Consider the following 19209-nt stretch of genomic DNA (forward strand, 5'->3'; position numbering starts at 1 on the left):
CTGAAAATTCCAAAACCAGAATGCCTCTTCTCCTCCAAATGATCACAACACCTCTCCAGCAAGGGCACAAAACTGGACAGAGAATGAGTTTGATGAATTGACAGAAGTAGGCTTCAGAAGGTGGATAATAACAAACTCCTCTGATCTAAAGGAGCATGTTCTAACCCAATGCAAGCAAGCTAAGAATCTTAATAAAAGGTTACAGGAACTGCTAACTAGAATAACCAGTTTAGAGAAGAACATAAATGACCTGATGGAGCTGAAAAACACAGCACAAGAACTTTGTGAAGCCTACAAGTATCAATAGCCAAATCGATCAAGCAGAAGGAAGGATATCAGAGATTCAAGATGAACTTAATGAAATAAAGCATGAAGACAAGATTAGAGAAAAAAGAATGAAAAGGAATGAACAAAGCGTCCAAGAAATATGGGACTATGTGAAAAGACTAAACCTACGATTGATTGGTATACCTGAAAGTGACAGACAGAATGGAACCAAGTTGGAAAACACATTTCAGAATATCATCCAGGAGGACTTCTCCAACCTAGTAAGACAAGCCATTATTCCATTTCAGGAAATACAGAGAACATGATTAAGATACTTCTCAAGAAGAGCAATCCCAAGACATATAATTATCAGATTCTCCAAGGTTGAAATGAAGGAAAAAATGTTAAGGGCAGCCAGAGAGAAAGGTCAGGTTACCTACAACGGGAAGCCCATCAGACTAACAGTGGATCTCTCTGCAGAAACCTTACAAGCCAGAACAGAGTGGGGGCCAATAGTCAACTTTCTTATAAAGAAGAATTTTCAACCCAGAATTTCATATCCAGCCAAACTAAGCTTCATAAGCAAAGGAGAAAAATAGAATCCTTTACAGACAGGCAAATGCTGAGGGATTTTTGTCACCACCAGGCCTGCCTTACAAGAGCTCCTGAAGAAAGCACTAAATATGGAAAGGAAAAACCAGTACCAGTCACTGCAAAAACACACCATAATATAAAGACCAATGACACTATGAAGAAACTGCATCAACTAATGTGCAAAATAACTAGCTAGCATCATGATGACAGGATCAAATTCACACATAACAATATTAACCTTAAATGTAAATGGGCTAAATGCCCAATTTAAAAGACATAGACTGGCAAATTGGATAAAGAGTCAAGAGCCATTGGTGTGCTTTATTCAGGAGACTCATCTCATGTGCAGAGACACATGTAGGCTCAAAATAAAGGCATGGAGGAATATTTTCCAAGCAGAAAAAAAAAAAACCAAAAAAAAAAAAAAAAAAAAAAAAAAGGGGTTGCAATCCTAGTCTCCGATAAAACAGACTTTAAACCAACAAAGATCAAAAAAGACAAAGAAGGGCATTACATAATGGTAAAGGGTTCAATGCAACAAGAAGAGCTAACTATCCTAAATATAAATGCACCCAATATAGGAGGACCCAGATTCATAAAGCAAGTCCTTAGAGACCTACAAAGAGCCTTAGTCTCCCACACAATAATAGTGGGAGACTTTAACAACCCACTGTCAATATTAGACAGATCAATGAGACAGAAAATTAACAATCATATTCAGGATTTGAACTCAGCTCTGGACCAAGCATACCTAATAGACATCTACAGAACTCTCCAACCCAAATCAGTAGAATATACATTCTTCTCAGCATCACATAGCACTTATTCTAAAATTGACCACATAATTGGAAGCAAAACACTTCTCAGCAATTGCAAAAGATCAGAAATCATAACAGTCTGTCACACCACAGTGCAATCAAATTAGAACTCAGGATAAAGAAAGTCATTCAAAACCACACAGCTACATGGAAACTGAACCACCTGCTCCTGAATGACTACTGGGTAAATAACGAAATTAAGGCAGAAATAAATAAGTTATTTGAAACCATTGAGAACAAAGAGACAACATACCAGAATCTCTGAGACACAGCTAAAGCAGTGTTTAGAGGGAAATTTATAGCACAAAGTGCCCACATCAGAAAGCGGGAAAGATCTAAAATCAACACCCTAACATCACAATTAAAAGAACTAGAGAAGCAAGAGCAAACACATTCAAAAGCTAGCAGCAGACAAGAAATAACTAAGATCAGAGCAGAACTGAAGGAGATAGAGACACAAAAAAGCCTTCAAAAAATCAATGAATCCAGGAGCTGATTTTTTGAAAAGATTAAAAAAAAAAAAAAAAAGACCACCAGCCAGATTAATAAAGAAGAAAAGAGAGAAGAATCAAATAGACACAATAAAAATGATGAGGGGAGTATCACCACTGGTACCACAGAAATACAAACTACCATCAGAGAATACTATAAACATCTTTATGCAAATAAACTAGAACATCTAGAAGAAATGGATAAATTCCTGGACACATACACCCTCCCAAGACTAAACCAGGAAGAAGTCGAATCCCTGAATAGACCAATAACAAGTTCTGAAATTGAGGCAGCATAATAGCCTACCAACCAAAAAAGCCCAGGACCAGGTGGATTCACAGCTGAATTCTACCAGAGGTACAAAGAGGAGATGATCCGATTCTTTCTGAAACTATTCCAAACAATAGAAAAAGAGGGAATCATCCCTAACTCATTTTATGAGGCCAGCATCATCCTGATACCAAAACCTGGCAGAGACACATCAAAAAAAGAAAATTTCAGGTCAATATCCCTGATGATCATCAATGCGAAAATCCTCAATAAAATACCGTCAAACCAAATCCAACAGCACATCAGAAAGCTTATCTACCACAATCAAGTCAGTTTTATCCCTGGGATGCAAGGCTGGCTCAACATACACAAATCAATAAACGTAATCAATACATAAACAGAACCAATGACAAAAACCACATGATTATCTCAATAGATGTGGAAAAGGCCTTCAAAAAAATTCAACACCCCTTCATGCTGAAAACACTCAATATGGTGGATGACGCCCGTAATCCCAGCACTTTGGGAGGGCAACGTGGGTGGATCACGAGGTCTGAAGATTGAGACCATCCTGGCTCACACGGTGAAACCCTGTCTCTACTAAAAATACAAAAATTAGCCTGGCGTGGTGGTGCACGCCTGTAGTTCCAGCTACTCAGGAGGCTGAGGCAGAATTGCTTGAACCTGGGAGGTGGAGGTTACAGTGAGCTGAGATTGTGCCACTGCATGCCAGCCTGGGTGACAGAGGGAGACTTCATCTCAAAACAAACAAACAAACAAACACATTCAATAAGCTAGGTATTGATGGAACATATCTCAAAATAATAAGAGCTATTTATGTCAGACCCATAGCTAGTATCATACTGAATAGGCAAAAGCTGGAAGTATTCACTTGAAAACCAGCACAAGGCAAGGATGTCCTCTCTCACCACTCCTATTCAACATAGTATCAGAAGTTCTGGTCAGGGCAATCAGGGAAGAGAAAGAAATAAAGGGTATTCAAATAGGAAAAGAGGATGTCAAATTGTCTCTGTTTGCAGATGACATGATTGTATATTTAGAAAACCCCATCATCTCAGTCCCAAAACTCCTTAAGCAGATAAGCAACTTCAGCAAAGTCTCAGGATACAAAATCATTGGGCAAAAATCACAAGCATTTCTATACACCAATAACAGAGAGCAAAATCATGAATGAACTTCCATTCACAATTGCTAAAAACAGAGTAAAATACCTAGGAATACAGCTGACAAGGGATGTGAAGGATGTCTTCAAGGAGAACTACAAACCACTGCTCAAGGAAATAAGAGAGGACAAAGAAACTAGAAGTGGAAATGGAAAAAAAATTCCATGTTCATGGATAGGAAGAATCAATATCGTGAAAATGGCCATACTGCCTAAAGTAATTTATAGATTAAATGCTATTCCCATCAAGGTACCATTGACTTTCATCACAGAATTGGAAAAAAACTACCTTAACTTTCATATGGAGCCAAAAAAGAGCCCATATAGTCAAGACAATCCTAAACAAAAAGAACAAAGCTGGAGGCATCATGCCTACCTAACTTCAAACTACATACTACGAGGCTACAGTAACGAAAACAACATGGTACTTGTAGTAAAACAGACATATAGACCAATGGAACAGAACAGAGACCTCAGAAATAACACCACACATCTACAACCATCTGATTTTTCATAAACCTGACAAAAACAAGCAATGGGGAAATGATTCCCTATTCCATAAATGGTGCTGGGAAAACTGACTAGCCATATGCAGAAAACTGAACTGGACCCCTTCCTTACACCTTATACAAAAATTAACTCAAGATGGATTAAAGACTTAAGTGTAAAACCCAAAACCATAAAAACCCTAGAAGAAAACCTAGGCAATACCATTCAGGACATAGGCAGAGACTTCAAAGACTTCATGACGAAAACTCCAAAAGCAATTGCAACGAAAGCCAAAATTGGCAAATGGGATCTAATTAAAGAGCTTCTGCATAGCAAAAGAAACTATCATCAGCGTGAACTGGCAACGTACAGAATGGGAGAAAATGTTTGCAATGTATCCATCTAACAAAGGTCTAATATTCAGCATCTGAGGGAACTTAAACAAATATACAAGGAAAAAACAACCCCATCAAAAAGTGGGTGAAGGATGTGAACAGACACTCCTCAAAAGAAGACATTTATATGGCCAACAAACATAAGAAAAAAAGTTCAACATCACTCATCATTAGAGAAATGCAAATCAAAACCACCATGAGATACCATCTCATGCCAGTTAGAATGGTGATCATTAAAAAGTCAGGAAACGAAAGATGCTGGAGAGGATGTGGAGAAATAGGAACACTTTTACACTGTTGGTGGGAGTATAAATTAGTTTAACCATTGTGGAAGACAGTGTGGTGATTCCTCAAGGACCTAGAATCAGAAATACCATTTGACCCAGCAATACCATTACTGGGTATATACCCAAAGAAATATAAATCATCTTACTATAAAGACACATGCACACGTATATTTATTGCAGCACTGTTTACAATAGCAAAGACTTGGAACCACCCCCAGTGCTCACCAATGATAGACTGGACAAAGAAAATATGGCACATATACACCATGGAATACTATGCAACTATAAGAAAGAATGAGTTCATGTCCTTTTCAGGGACATGGATGAAGCTGGAAACCATCATTCTCAGCAAACTAACACAGGAACAGAAAACCAAACACCACATGTTCTCACTTATAATTGGGAGTTGAACAATGAGAACACACTGACACAGTGAGGGGAACATCACACACTGGGGCCTGTTGCAGTGTTGGGGGCAAGGGGAGGGAGAGCATTAGGACAAATGCCTAATGCATGCGGGGCTTAAAACCTAGATGATGGGTTGATGGGTACAGCAAACCACCATGGCACATGTGTACCTATGTAACAAACCTGCACATTCTGCACATGTATCCCAGAACTTAAAGTATAATAATAATTAAAAAAAAAAAAAAAAAAAAAGTCATGCAAGCAAAGCGAGGGACCAAACATATAATTAAAAGGTGGTTTATGTTGATGGAAAAAACAAACAAACAAAAATTCCTGGAAACAGAATCCAAAAGAGAAAAAGCAGAAAGGCCATATATACATACATCTCACGCACACACACACAGACTCACACACACACACACACACACACGCCTGATTATCAGCTTTTAATTAAGCTGACTTCTGACCATAGATCTCTTAATAAAATTCTTTTCACATCTTTTATCAGATTTCATCTGGGACAAACAGCCAATATTCCTAGTTTTTAAGCTTTTTTTTTTCTTTCTTTCTTTTAAACTAAAGATACCTTTTCAAGTGACTCACCTGAACCAATAAGCCTTACCTAAGGCCTTGTGCATCTTAACCAAAGATGCACAAGGAAATCTCTAAAGAGGTGCAAAGTAGTCCTCACAAGACCCAGAACCACCTCAAATGTCAAAGAAAGAAATTCTTGCAAGCCACAAATTGTATACAACCCATGTTTTAGTCAGGCCATATTCTCTAGGGTCTCTGCTTCTCAGCTGATGTCCTACACATAAAGGCCAAATGGAAGATTGAAAGAGACAGCTGGTAAAACAGGAAAACCAAAGGTGCCTATAGGGGTAGTGCCAAAGGTGGCAAAATATGGAAAAGTGAATTTATGGGAAGAGTAAAGTCTGCTTCTAGATTCTCTGGGGCTGCCTCTGAGCTGATATGTAAGCTTTGTAAAAGGACTAGTCTTCAGGTGGGAAAAGGCAGGAAAACCTTTGTCTTTGAAAATGGCTTTCCTGCCATCAGGCAAGCAAGGAAGGAGGCAGAATGTCCTCATGCATTTTTACCTTTTCTAGCTCAGTATTTTAGAGAGGAGTATTTTAGTTTCCTATAGTAGAAAAAATTACAAATGGCCGTGCGCGGTGGCTCAAGCCTGTAATCCCAGCACTTTGGGAGGCCGAGACGGGCGGATCACGAGGTCAGGAGATCCAGACCATCCTGGCTAACATGGTGAAACCCCGTCTCTACTAAAAAAATACAAAAATCTAGCCGGGCGAGGTGGCGGGCGCCTGTAATCCCAGCTAATGTAGTCCCAGCTACTCGGGAGGCTGAGGCAGGAGAATGGCGTAAACCCAGAAGGCGGAGCTTGCAGTGAGCTGAGATCCGGCCACTGCACTCTAGCCTGGGCGACAGAGCGAGACTCCGTCTCAAAAAAGAAGAAAAAAAAAAAAAAAGAATCACAAATGAGTACCCCAAAATGTCAAGAGTCATGCAAATAATTTGAAACAAATAACTCAAATTTATTCTAATATATGTTTGTTTATTTGTTTTCTCCTGAGCTAATGGTGTCTGCTAGAGGTGTGTGAACCAGAGCAACCCCATCCTGAAAAGGGGCTGGGCAAAATACAGGCTGAGACCTATTGGGCTACATTCTAGGAGGTAAGGCATTCTAAGTCACGGATGAGATAGGAGGTCGGCACAAGATACAGGTCACAAAGACTTTGCTGATAAAACAGGATGCAGTAAAGAAGCTAGCCAAAACCTACCAAAACCAAGATGGCTAAGAAAGGGATCTCTGATTGTCCTTGCTGCTTATTATATGCTAATTATAATGCATTAGCATGCTAAAAGACACTTCCACCAGCACCATGACAGTTTACAAATGCCATGGCAACATCAGGAAGTTACCCTATATGGTCTAAAATGGGGAGAAACCCTCTGTTCTGGGGAATTACCTATCCCTTTCCCAGAAAACTCATGAATAATCTACCCCTTGTTTAGCACATACTCAAGTATTATCAGTCAAGCAGCCCAAGCTGCTGCTCTGCCTATGGAGTAGCCATTTTTTATTCCTTTACTTTGCTAATAAACTTGCTTTCACTTTACTCCATGGATTTGCCTTGAATTCTTGCACGAGATCCAAGAACCCTCCCTTGGGGTCTGGATCAGAACCCTTTTCTGGTAACATATCCACTGAGGAAAGGAATTTTGTGATGGCCTAAAGAATTTTAACTCTTTCAAATCTGATCTCAGCTAGAATGCTGCTTAGCTAATTCCTTGGATGTTAACATTTCAAATAAATAATAAGATTTATATCTTCAAGAGACTGCAAAATCCAGCAAGACATTCAAAGGGTATTGGCTGATATTGGGTAAGGATTTAATCGGGTTTACTTCCACTTTAATGGTGGCAGCTGAATACATTTTACCAATGTCAGCGGAGGAGCGGGACCATAAATGATCTGGCAAAGCTTGCAATAAATTATCAGTGGCATTTATTAGTCCCAGTGTAGAAAAATATTATTGGATATATATTTTTTATAATCTTAGGAGTTTCATTCTTATTCTGTAGTTGTTCATTTGCTCCTTCTGTTACAAATTTAAATACATTTCTCCCTTTCAAGAGAAGAAAATGTGTGCATTTTGAAATTCCAAAAAATATTTGCCTAAGAGATATATGGGAGCTGAGGGAACAAGCAGAAAGGAACAACACTGAGTAAGCCTACCTGGAATTCTAAGGTTTTGGACTTACATACAGTAATAGGTTGATTAGATACCCCTACCATTTAGTTTCATTACTCTGAGGAAGCAGACAGTTTAAGGTCGTAGGGTAGAGGACAGAAAAAGTAGCTCTGGTGTTTTGAGGGTATGTGTCTGTTCTCCATTCATGAAGATTTAAGATACATTTGGAGAAATGGGAAAGCCCCCTTTTGGTCCTTGAAGCAACCCTACTTATCTTGTCAGGCCCTGTCCTCTTGTTGTTCCTGCTGTCATTTAAGTTTTCCACAATCCTTTTAAAAATGGCCAGGCATGGCCGGGCACGGTGGCTCACGCCTGTAATCCCAACCCTCTGGGAGGCCGAGGTGGGCGGATCACCTGAGGTCAGGAGTTCGATATCAGCCTGACCAACATGGAGAAACCCTGTCTCTACTCAAAATACAAAATTAATTGGTCGTGGTGGCACATGCCTGTAATCCCAGCTACTTGGGAGGCTGAGGCAGGAGAATCGCTTGAATCCAGGAAGTGGAGGTTGCAATGAGCTGAGATCGCACTCTAGCCTGGGCAACAAGAGCGAAACTCCATCTCAAATAAATAAATAAATAAATAAAATGGCCAGGCTTTTTGCAATAGAAGCAAATGCCTCTTTTGTCATTAGAAAGAGGATCATTCATCTTTTCTCAAAAGGCCTAGTTTGACTAGTCAATTGTCGTAGTTACAAACTAAGGCCTCTTTGAGGCCTTAGTTATTTTCTTTTTTCTTAGTAGCTTTAGAAAGTTGATCTGCTAAGCTTGCTAATTCATGAATTTATATACTCACCCAATTAAGCTGGTGTCTTTTAACTAAGATAACCAAGTCCTCATTTAAGTCGTTGAGGAAAGTAGAATTTATAAGATAATCATTCTGGTGATCTTGGAGATTAGAATCAGCCATTCGGAATTTTGTTTAAAAGTTGTCTTCAAATCGTTCAAAATAATCAAGTACAGAATCAACTGATGTTTGAGTACCTTGTGGAATTCTACTCTAATCTACATGTTTAGAAAAGACCTAGGAGACTTCCTCAGGCAGTGATAATGGAAGGAGAGGCAAGTTAGGACAGGGGAGTTCAGATAAGAAAGAATATGAAGGCATAGGGATGTAACCACTCAACAGATTTACCTTGCCCACTGCCTAGACAAAGTTGATATATCAAGACAGGGGAACTGCAATAGAGAAAGAGTTATTCATGCAGAGCCTATGGTGTGGGAGACTGGAGTTTTATTATTACTCAAATTAGTCTCTGAAAACTCAAGGATCAGAGTTTTAAACTATAATTTAGCAGGTAGGGGCTTGGGAAGTGGGGAGTGCTGATTGGTCAGGTTGGAGATGGAATCACAGGGGGTCCAAGTGAGTTTTTCTTGCTGTCTTCTGTTCCTGGGTGAGACTGCAGAACTGGTTGATCCAGATTACCCGTCTGGTGGTGTCAGCTGATGCACTGGAATGTAGGATCTGCAAAATATCTCAAGCACTGATCTTGGGGTTTACAACAGTGATGTTATTCCCAGGAGCCCCTTGAGGAGGTTCAGACTCTTGCAGCTGGAGGCTGCATGGTCTCAAACAGTAATCTTACAGCTAATTTGTTAGTACTACTAAAGTAGACTGGTCCCCAGGTAGGAAGGGTTTGTGTGTTTTTTTTGTTTTGTTTTTCTGGGAAAGGGCTATTATAATTTTTGTTTCAAAGTTAAATGATAAATTCCTTCCCAAGGTTAGTTCGGCCTATGCCCAGGGATGAACAAGGACAGCTTAGAGGTTACAAACAAGATGGAGTTGGTTAGTTTGATCTCTTTCATTGTCATAATTTCCTGAGTTATAATTTTTGCAGAGGCTATTTTAGGAGTAGAAGGAGGAAGAGCTGGAGGTGAAAGAAAGCAAGTCTCTGAAGTCTTTTAAAATTCAGAAATAGTTTCAGATATTCTTTTGTTTACCTCTTGTGAACCCCGAAAACTTGAGACAGGTCTCAGTTAATTTAGAAAGTTTATTTTGCCAAGGTGAGGACACACACCCGTGACACAGCCTCAGGAAGTCCTGACAACATGTACCCAAGGTGGTCAGGGCACAGCTTGGTTTTATACATTTTAGGGAGACATGAGACATCTATCAATACATATAAGAAGTACATAGCTTCGGTTCAGAAAGGCGGGACAACTGGAGGCAAAGGCAGGAAGACTGGAAGTGGGAAGGGGGCTTCCAGGTCACAGATAGATGAGAGACAAACGGTTGTATTCTTTTGAGTTTCTGATTAGCCTTTCCAAAGGAGGCAATCAGATATGCATTTATCTCAGCGAGCAGAGAGAAAACTTTGAATAGAATGAGAGACAGGTTTGCCCTAAGTAGCTCCCAGCTTGAGTTTTCCCTTCAGCTTAGTGATTTTGGGGGCCCAAGGTATTTTCCTGTCACATTCTTGAATAGAGGAATTTTCTCAGAATTTCTTTAGAAGTTTCTAGTTGCTGTTGGAAGTAAGTCTCCCCATTCAATTTGTCTGGTTCTAAACCAGCTTCTTCCAACTGTGTGCACCAATAAATGATTTTAGCCATTTCTAAAGATGCCTATTTTGGCCATTGCTGCTATGACCATCCTGGTTTAGGTGGGTCCACGTTCCTAGGTGTTTATAAGAGGACACTCCATAAACATTATAAATTCAGTTGGTATTTCTAAAGGTGGCTGTCCCTTAAAAGAGTGCTCAGATTTTTAGGCTTGATTTCTCATATTTTAGGAACTTTTCAAAAGTGACTAAGGCTAGGAATGTGTTTAGAGTCCAAGTGTGCTGCTTGTAAGTGTCACTGCTCTAGGTGTCACCCAAGAGTTGTGAATTGCTCTCTTACATATCTTGGGCTATCTCTAACTACCAGGTGACATTAGAGTGCTCAAGGTATAGGGGACCATACCCTCATATTATACCTGAAGAGCAGAAAGGGATCCCTAAAATGTTATTTTGGTGAGGAATGCTCTACGAGGCCACTTCACATCCTAGGCCATATACCTGACACCTCTGCAAAGTCTTCAGTCATCTGGAACACCTGAATGGGTCAGAAGGCGCAATTGCTTCTTTTCTTCAGGGCAAGAGAACTCACCCTCATATATTTTTCAGTTATAACTAACAGGAATTGGTAACAAATGAAAATCTACATCTGGATTTCCAGCAATAGAAAACACCTGTAGTCTTAAAAGCATGCCATGTAAAATGAAACCACCAGTGCCTAATTGCCAGTACTTTGAACCGAACCCTCTGTGGGACAGAGGTGGAAGAGGCAGGAATTCTCTGCAAAGCTCATTGCCTGACTGTGACCTGAACCTTCTGTCCTCAGGCAGAGGCAGAAAAGGCAGTTTTTCCTGTAACCCAAATCTTCTATCTGCAGGGTAACAATAGAAAACCTTCATTCTCGAAAGGGAGGATTGGAAAGAATAGCTGAAACAAAGTATAGACTTTAAACCAAAAAGTGAAAAGGTACAGATTTTCAGTAGAACTCACCCCTTTATCTTCAACAATTTCTCTCGGAGTCAGAAGAATGAACATAAGGGGTTGGAGGTGGCCAACCTCTTGAGTCCAGGAGGAATGTTGTATGGTAGGGGATGGGTTGTTCTGAATCCTGCTCACAGTGGCAAAAATGTCAACCTAAAAGGAAGAGATTGAGGCACAAAATATAATTTAAGGAGTTTACTTGAGCCAAAGTGAGGACAGCTGCCCAGGACACACTTCCAAGTTGCCTGGGGAGTGCTGTGCCAGCCTTGGTTACAAGGCTTTTAAAGTCAAAGGGAACAAGGAGTGAACTGATGCAACATTGTTTGACAGTAATTCTCATTGGTTTACAGAGATAACATTGATTAATGATTGGCTATATGTTAACATTGGCTATATGAACTATGGGGTATGAGTTATGGTGTCCAGCATATTGTACTTTATTGCTTCTTGGCATCAGTTATTTGAGAGTCCACACAGCAGGTGGCTTCAAGAGATAATTATTTAACTTGAGGTAGAGTGACATGACTGCTGTTTCATTCTAATGTCTCTCTGGGCCTGATAATTTAAAGGGGCTCACATTTCTTAGATAAAAGGTTTATTTTCTTTTTTCCCCCCACAACCCCAAATACACTTTTTTGACATAAGGATTATTCTGAGAAACAGCAAACACAGGAGAAGATCTGAAAACAAGGTAGAAGTTACCCTAATGAAAGTGAAACTTGTATTTATAAAACAGGACATCTCTGTTTATAAGGGTGTCTCCCTCTCTATACCAGGAAGAGAAGGAAGACTCTGAATTACAAGACAGTCATATCAATAGAGAAGGCACAAACTTTAATTTGTACAACAAACCTTATTCTTGTTTACTTTTCCTGGTCATTCCCATAACTGGTCTCTCTCACACCTCTTTGTTTTTAGCTAAAGATGGTGTTTAAGCCGGAATTCTAAGCCATCTCTTTGAGAGTTACTCTTTCTTTGAGCTTTTCCCCATGCATACATGAGATATAATACTACATGTTAACCATCTTATTTGTTTTTTTCTTATTAATTTGTCTTTTGTTACAGGGGCCCCAACAAAAACTTAGAAGGGTAAAGGGAAAATTATTTTTCCCTCTTTTATAGACCAGTCAGGGAAACATAATAGCTAGGGGTGGATTTTAAATTATTAGCATTAATTTTATTGTTCATCTTTATATTATGCAATGCCAGTTTTAAATGCAAACATAAAAGCATTTATCTCATGTAGAATTACCAAGATTACACAAAATTCATATTTTGTAGCTTCTACATGCATATGTATTTTGTTCTTACCACATTAGTGAAAACACTGTATAAAACGAACTCATCACTTGAAAGGCACACAGTCTACCAAAACTCTCTATCTTTAGCTTACTGATGAGTTAGGAAGGATTGAAAGAAAAAAGAACTATGAGTTACTCGATCTTTCCCTTTCCTTCTGTGTCATTTTCAGGAAGTGTTTGCCTAATATAAAAAGTAACATGAATAAAAAAGAAATACTTTTTCCTTATGAAACACAGGAGTCATGGCTGACACACCTATAACAAAAGACGTATTAACAAGAGGAAAGCATTACAAATTTATCTAATTAAAGTTTTACATGCCACAAGAACCTTCAGAAATGAAGACTGAATCAGGGAAAACTGTATTTTTAGCCTAAGTATGATGAAAAAAGCAGATGGTTGTGAAGAAACCTGATTGAACAAAAAGGGTATGATTTTATGGTAATAAACTGAGCAAGGTCTCTTTGTTCAGATTCTTCTTGGTCTCTCTGCATGAATTCCTTTCCTTTAAGTATAAGGCAGGACATCTGACCCATGAGGATCTTGTGACCTACTTTCAAGGGAGGTAGGTCAGAGAGAGTGACCTTTTATAGTTTGCTTGCAAACTATAAAAAGAGAAAGATGGGCAAGAGACAGGAGGCAGGAGAAGGTCAGAGAGACTTTCTTGCTTCTGAAGTCCTCCTATCTCCTTCAGCACATGCCAAGGTGCCATACTTTGGCACACCATGCTTTGAGCCCTGACAGTTCCTTGGCTACTCCAGTTTTTTAGACCCTGCCATTGACAGATTTCTGACTTAAAAGCAAGTTCTAGCTCCTGCAGAAAGCATGATCTCTCCAGGCTATGAGTGCCCCAGCTTACTCAAATACTTTCCTTGTACTCACTTTGAATCTTGCTGAATGAACTGTGATGCATTGTTGACCCACCAGAATTCCATGCTCATGGAGGATCACAAGTGCCATACGTGAATGGTGCAGCAAGAAATCACAGATAACACATATAGCATGGAGAGCTTCTGCTCATGTGTATGCTCTATTGTTCTACTTACCTCACTTACAAAACACAAGTTCAAAGGTAAAATTAACAGTTTCAAGCCTGTGACAACAGAGCACTAAACTGTGCTCAGGGCCCTCTAAACACAGTACCCTCGTGAATACTGGGCCCTGTGGCCTGTGTGACTGCATAGATCACACATCTTTGAGGCCAGGCATGAAGATCTAGCAGACTCAATGGGGAAACTGACAAGGAAGACAATTGCAGAGAAGCCTTTAAACATACAGGTTGTAATTGTGAGGATAATTTTGCCTGGAACTCAAATCTCATTAGACACAGAAGAAACCAGACTGGAGAAAAACCTTATAATTATATTGAGTGGGAAAATGTTTATTTAGTGTTTCCAACTTAACTGGGTATCTGAGAAGTCACTCTTGGGAGAACTGTATCATTGTAATAAGTGTAATTGGTCAACACTCTTATCCTGAAAATCTATGTCAAAGTGAGGTTTTATAAATGTAAAGAATGTGGGTAAGCTTTAAATTAAAGTGCCAGCCTTATTCAGTACAAGAGACTTCACACAGTAGAGAAACTCTATGAATGCAATGAATGTAAGAGACGTTTTTGGGTGAACTCAGCTCTGATAAGGCACCAAACTTCCATGTAGATAAGAGACCCTAATAATGGAATAAATATGGGGGCCAATTTTGCTAAGAATTCAGGCCGTTCCCAATGGATAATGCATTTTGGAAAAGGATGCTATGAGAAGGAGCACAAAGAAAGCTCCAAGGTCATTTCCTTCTCACATGGCACATTTTTTCCTGACTTGATGGCCCTCATATGGAGATGATTCTTCAAAATGTCTTGCAAGGTGAAAAGACTTTCCCTCTACCCTCTGAGGATTTGATAACTGAGTCTATGACAGAAATTGATAACAGGCAGGTTAACATGAGAAGATGTACAATTTTATTATGTGCATGGAGGCAGTACAGAAAAAAAAGCATACACCTAAACCACCAGTGAGATTCAGGAGTTTATATCTCTGTCTACAGGGGAGGGGAGGTGAGATGTAGGCAATTTAGGGGAGAAATAATTTTTGGGCAAGATGAATGGGTCCTCAGAAGAAGAGATGATAGTTTTTGAAGAAGTTTGTCTAGGTGTTGTGTCAACTTCTAGCCCCTTCTCTTGTGATAAGAGTTAATCTTCCCTGGTTGATGAAACTCTCAGGGAGGGGACTGATGACAACTGAGCTCCTTTTGGAGGATCTGTCTTTAGGCAGATAGGGGGAGTTCAGAGAAAGCTTCTCCTTATGTTTGTTGTTTTTCAAGTGGCTTTGGCTAGAATTAACCCATATACCAAATTGGCATATTTTGGAGTGACATTTCCTGAATTCCTTCAGTCTTCTAGCTAAACACTCATAAGTCTTCTTTGCAACGCACTAGACACTTATAATGTAAGGGTTTATGTATTGTCTTTGTATAAATAGCTGTAGCTTTGGAGATTGTTGCTGCTTTGCCTCATAACCGTGTAACTGTTGACAAGTTATTTGACTTCCTTATACTCAGAATTTTCTTCAATAAGATGAGGGTAATATCTGCCGTACTATCTGCCAAGGATATCTGAGGATAAAAGAAGGTAATACATGGAAAGCATTTTGAATACAGCGTTCTTGTGCTGGCATAAGAAAGCTGTAGTATAGGTGAGTATTGGCTCTGCCAAATCAAAACAGAAGAACAAAAGGATTATATGACATATAAGTAAAGAAATAAACAATAATAAAATACATGTTAAAATGTCATGAGTCTCATTTAAGCAACATATTACAATGTTTCTAGGCTATGGACCAAAATCTTTTCCCAGGGTTTATGTTATAAAGGGTTTTTAATTTTGTCTTTATAAAATGTACATACTCAGAAGACAAACTTTGCTGTGTTTCTAACCAAATTTTTTTCTTGAAAAAACATGGAATGTCAGTGCTTTCAGATGAGAAAGATGGGATTAAAATATAATATTTTAAGACTTCTACAAAATTTTAGGAAATGATGTGGATACATAAAAAGTTATGTTTGAGAGTTAGTGTATTAGTTCATTCTCACATTGCTACAACGAAATACCTGAGACTGGGTAATTTATAAAGAAAAGAGGTTTAATTGGCTCATGGTTCTGTAGGCTGTACAGGAAGCATGACGCTGGTATCTGCTTGGCTTCTGAGGAGGCCTCAGAAAACTTACAATTATGGCAGAAGGCAAAGGGAGAGCAGGATTCTTACATGGCAGGAGCAGGAGCAAGAGAGACAGAGAAGGGAGAAGTGCCACACACTTGTAAAGAACGAGATCACACAAGAATTCACTATCAGGAGAACTGATGGCGCTAAACCATTCAGAAGGATCCAACTCCATGACCCAATCACCTCCCACCAGGCCCGATCTCCAATATTGGGGATTACAATTCAACATGAGATTTGGGTGGAGACACATATCTGAACTGTATCAGTAAGTAACTTTGGGTTGAAATGAAAAGAATAAAGAGGAATTATTTCTAAATTCAAATTTGTTACACAGTATGAATTTAAAATTTGGCTTATTATCTGTAATAGTGGATGACTAAAGAATGTTTATTATATTGTATTATGAACCTTCATAATTTGCCTTTTTCAGTGCTTCTGAGAAGTGGGTTCCTTTGTAGGAGCTACATATCAGAGAGCTATCTTGGCCTACATTTCACTGCTGGAGACACATTATTTAGAGCCAGAGCTGGAAATGAAAAATAATTCCTTAACTCCCCCAAACTGGTGCTGATTGGGAGGAAACTAAGGGGTGAGAGTTTCCAACTACAGACTCATTTGGAAGATGGGGAACCAGAATAAAGAAAAGGAAAACTAGGCTAGTTAAGTCTGAGTCTTGAATCGTAAAGATCTCCATATCTCAAGGGTATAATCTCAGTAACTAAAGTTTCCCCAAATTAAGGGAAAGAAATATAGTACAGAGTAATACTTAGGGATTTTCTAGGATATAGCCACTGTGAATGGAGTATGCATCCTATATTTTTAAAATTTTTCATGAATTCTATTCCTAAGTATATGTTTCACTTTGAATAAAATACTAAATTGGGTTACTTATACTTTTGGGAGCACACACTGGTTTTCTGTGAAAAAATGGCCCTTAGAAAATGTAAATGGTTCTTCAGTCAAAATCTACTATTAATACTTTTGTCCTTTTCTTTAAGCAAGCAAGCTATGCCGCATGCAGATAACTATCTTCCCTGCTTGTGATATCTCTAAGAATATATTCCTTGTAAGTGAGGAATAAGATAGCTGGTAAATGGAAGGAGACCTCTCGTGCACATTATTGCCACAGAATTGGGACATGAAGTGGTGTTAAGTTGGGCTGCCATAACAAAATACTATACTGGTGGTTTTAAATAAGAGAAATTTATTTTCTCACAGTTCTGGAGGTTGAGATCAGGGTACTAATATGGTTGGTTTCTGGTGAGGGCTCTCCTTCTGGCTTTCAGATGATCACTTTTTTGCTCTTTTGCTCACAAGACCTTACCGTCACATGTGTATGGAAGAGATATCAAGCTCTCTGGTGTCTGCTTTTAAAAGGGCATTAATCCTATTATACTAGGGCCCTGCCCTCAAACTAATTACCTCTCAAAGGCCGCATCTATAACACCAACTGATTGGAGGTTAGGGCCTCAATGTATAAATTGTTTGGGGGTTGTTGGTGGGACCACAAACATTCAGTCCAAACCACTGAGCAAAGGAAGAGACAGAATAAAGGAACAACCAAGAGGAGAGCTATGTTGAGTAATGGGATTAAAAATGAGTGTCAAAAGTAGAGGAGGATGAAAGTGAGTGGAAGGTCTGAAGATGGCATGTGGAAAGTGACAGGTAAGAGAAAAATAATTTGTTTCTATTGAGAGTCAGGACAAATTCCAACATACCGAAGTTAGAAGTAATGGGTCCAATGAGGAAGTAATACTGAAGACGACTGACCTAAGGGACATTTTAGAATTATTTGTAATGTTTGAATTAAAGACAACAGGGACTAAAGAATACAAATGTTTAGATGAGTCTAAAAGATCAGGTCAATGATGTAGCTTCTATTACAAGGGAACAGAAAAGAGGGTACAAAATGGCTTTAGGTGATCCAGGGGATTCAGAAAAGGTAATTTTAAGACAAAAGAGTAAAGTCTACTTTACAGAGAAAGCACTAAGTGTGTAGTAGAGATTGGTATATGAAGTTATATATTATGAAAATATTACAAAAAAGTAAAGGTACTTTTGTTTTATAAGAATGGCCTAGAATAGCTTTTTAAAAGAAATTAGGGAAGCTAGTGTACAACTTCCTGCTGAGGCTGATATGAGGGAGGACAGCATTATGCCATTCTGCATCAGGTCCTTTGTTAGTGCCACATAAGCTGGAATGTAGTACTTCGGGGGATGGACCTTCAGTCTGATTCAGCATGGTGTTATGTCTGAGATGCTCCTGATGCTGTTCAGCCTGGGTAACTGGCAGAGCTTTCAACTACTCCCTTTCTCTTGAGATGGATTGCGATGCTCACCTTGCTCATGAATGGCCTGGAATTCTGGATATTCCCATTTAAACTGTCTTTTCATTGGCTGGAAAGGAATAGTTGGTGGCTCCTGTGCTGCTTGATGATGATATTCTGAGTGCAGTCCCATTCCACATGCACTGGCTGCAACTTGCAAACAATTAGATATGGCTGGGCTTATGAAAGACTCAACGAGGGAACCACAGTTAATATATTTAAAAGACATCTTAGAGAACACATCTCAGGGCATAGAATAGAGAAAGAATGCTGACACAGTCTTCTTCCACCCTTAAGAAGTAAGGAGCAACCAGAAAGGATGAGAGTGAGAAACACAGAGAAGGGAGTGGAGATTGAGCTCTGCAACCTTGCTTCCCTGGGTGTGTGGCTGCTTCTTTCTCTGGCTAGGGTGTTCATGTGCCTTTTAATCACACCTGACATTCTGTTTCATTAAGCTCTCCTTCCAAATCCTCCGCCATGATCACCACGTCCTCTTTGTTCTCCGGCTGATGCTCTAACATCTGGGCTTGGAGCTCCTCTGGCAGGATAGTCAAGAACTGCTCCAGCACCAGCAATGGATCTGTTCTTGGGTGCGGGTCTCTGGCCTCAGCCACTGATGGCAAAGTTCCCAGAATCAGCTCAAAGCCTCACAGGGTCCAGGTGTCTCCTGGTAGCAGAAATGCCTAACGTTCTGATGAGCTACCTCCTGGTTGCTGGAGTTCTTCCATATGAAGTAGCCCATATCTTGGCCCCAAGTGTAGTCCTATGCTTTAACTGTCAGGCGACTTTTCTATTCCCTTTGAGATTTAATAGTCAAGACTGCAGCTGTTATGGGCTGTAACAGTTCACGTAAAGTCTTATTTTGCAGGTTGGGGTATATGGAAGTCTGCTTTAAGGAGGCTGTCCTTGGGCAA

General features: G+C 39.5%; 1 protein-coding gene across 1 annotated transcript in view; it reads left to right on the top strand.

Annotated features, from left to right (window-relative positions):
• LOC111525995 overlaps positions 1-19209 on the top strand; it is a 63207-nt gene that overhangs the window by 42315 nt on the left and 1683 nt on the right. The gene's annotated exons all lie outside the window — the stretch shown is intronic.

This window comes from Piliocolobus tephrosceles, chromosome 5 (assembly GCF_002776525.5).
Source record: "Piliocolobus tephrosceles isolate RC106 chromosome 5, ASM277652v3, whole genome shotgun sequence".
Classification (NCBI taxonomy): domain Eukaryota; kingdom Metazoa; phylum Chordata; class Mammalia; order Primates; family Cercopithecidae; genus Piliocolobus; species Piliocolobus tephrosceles.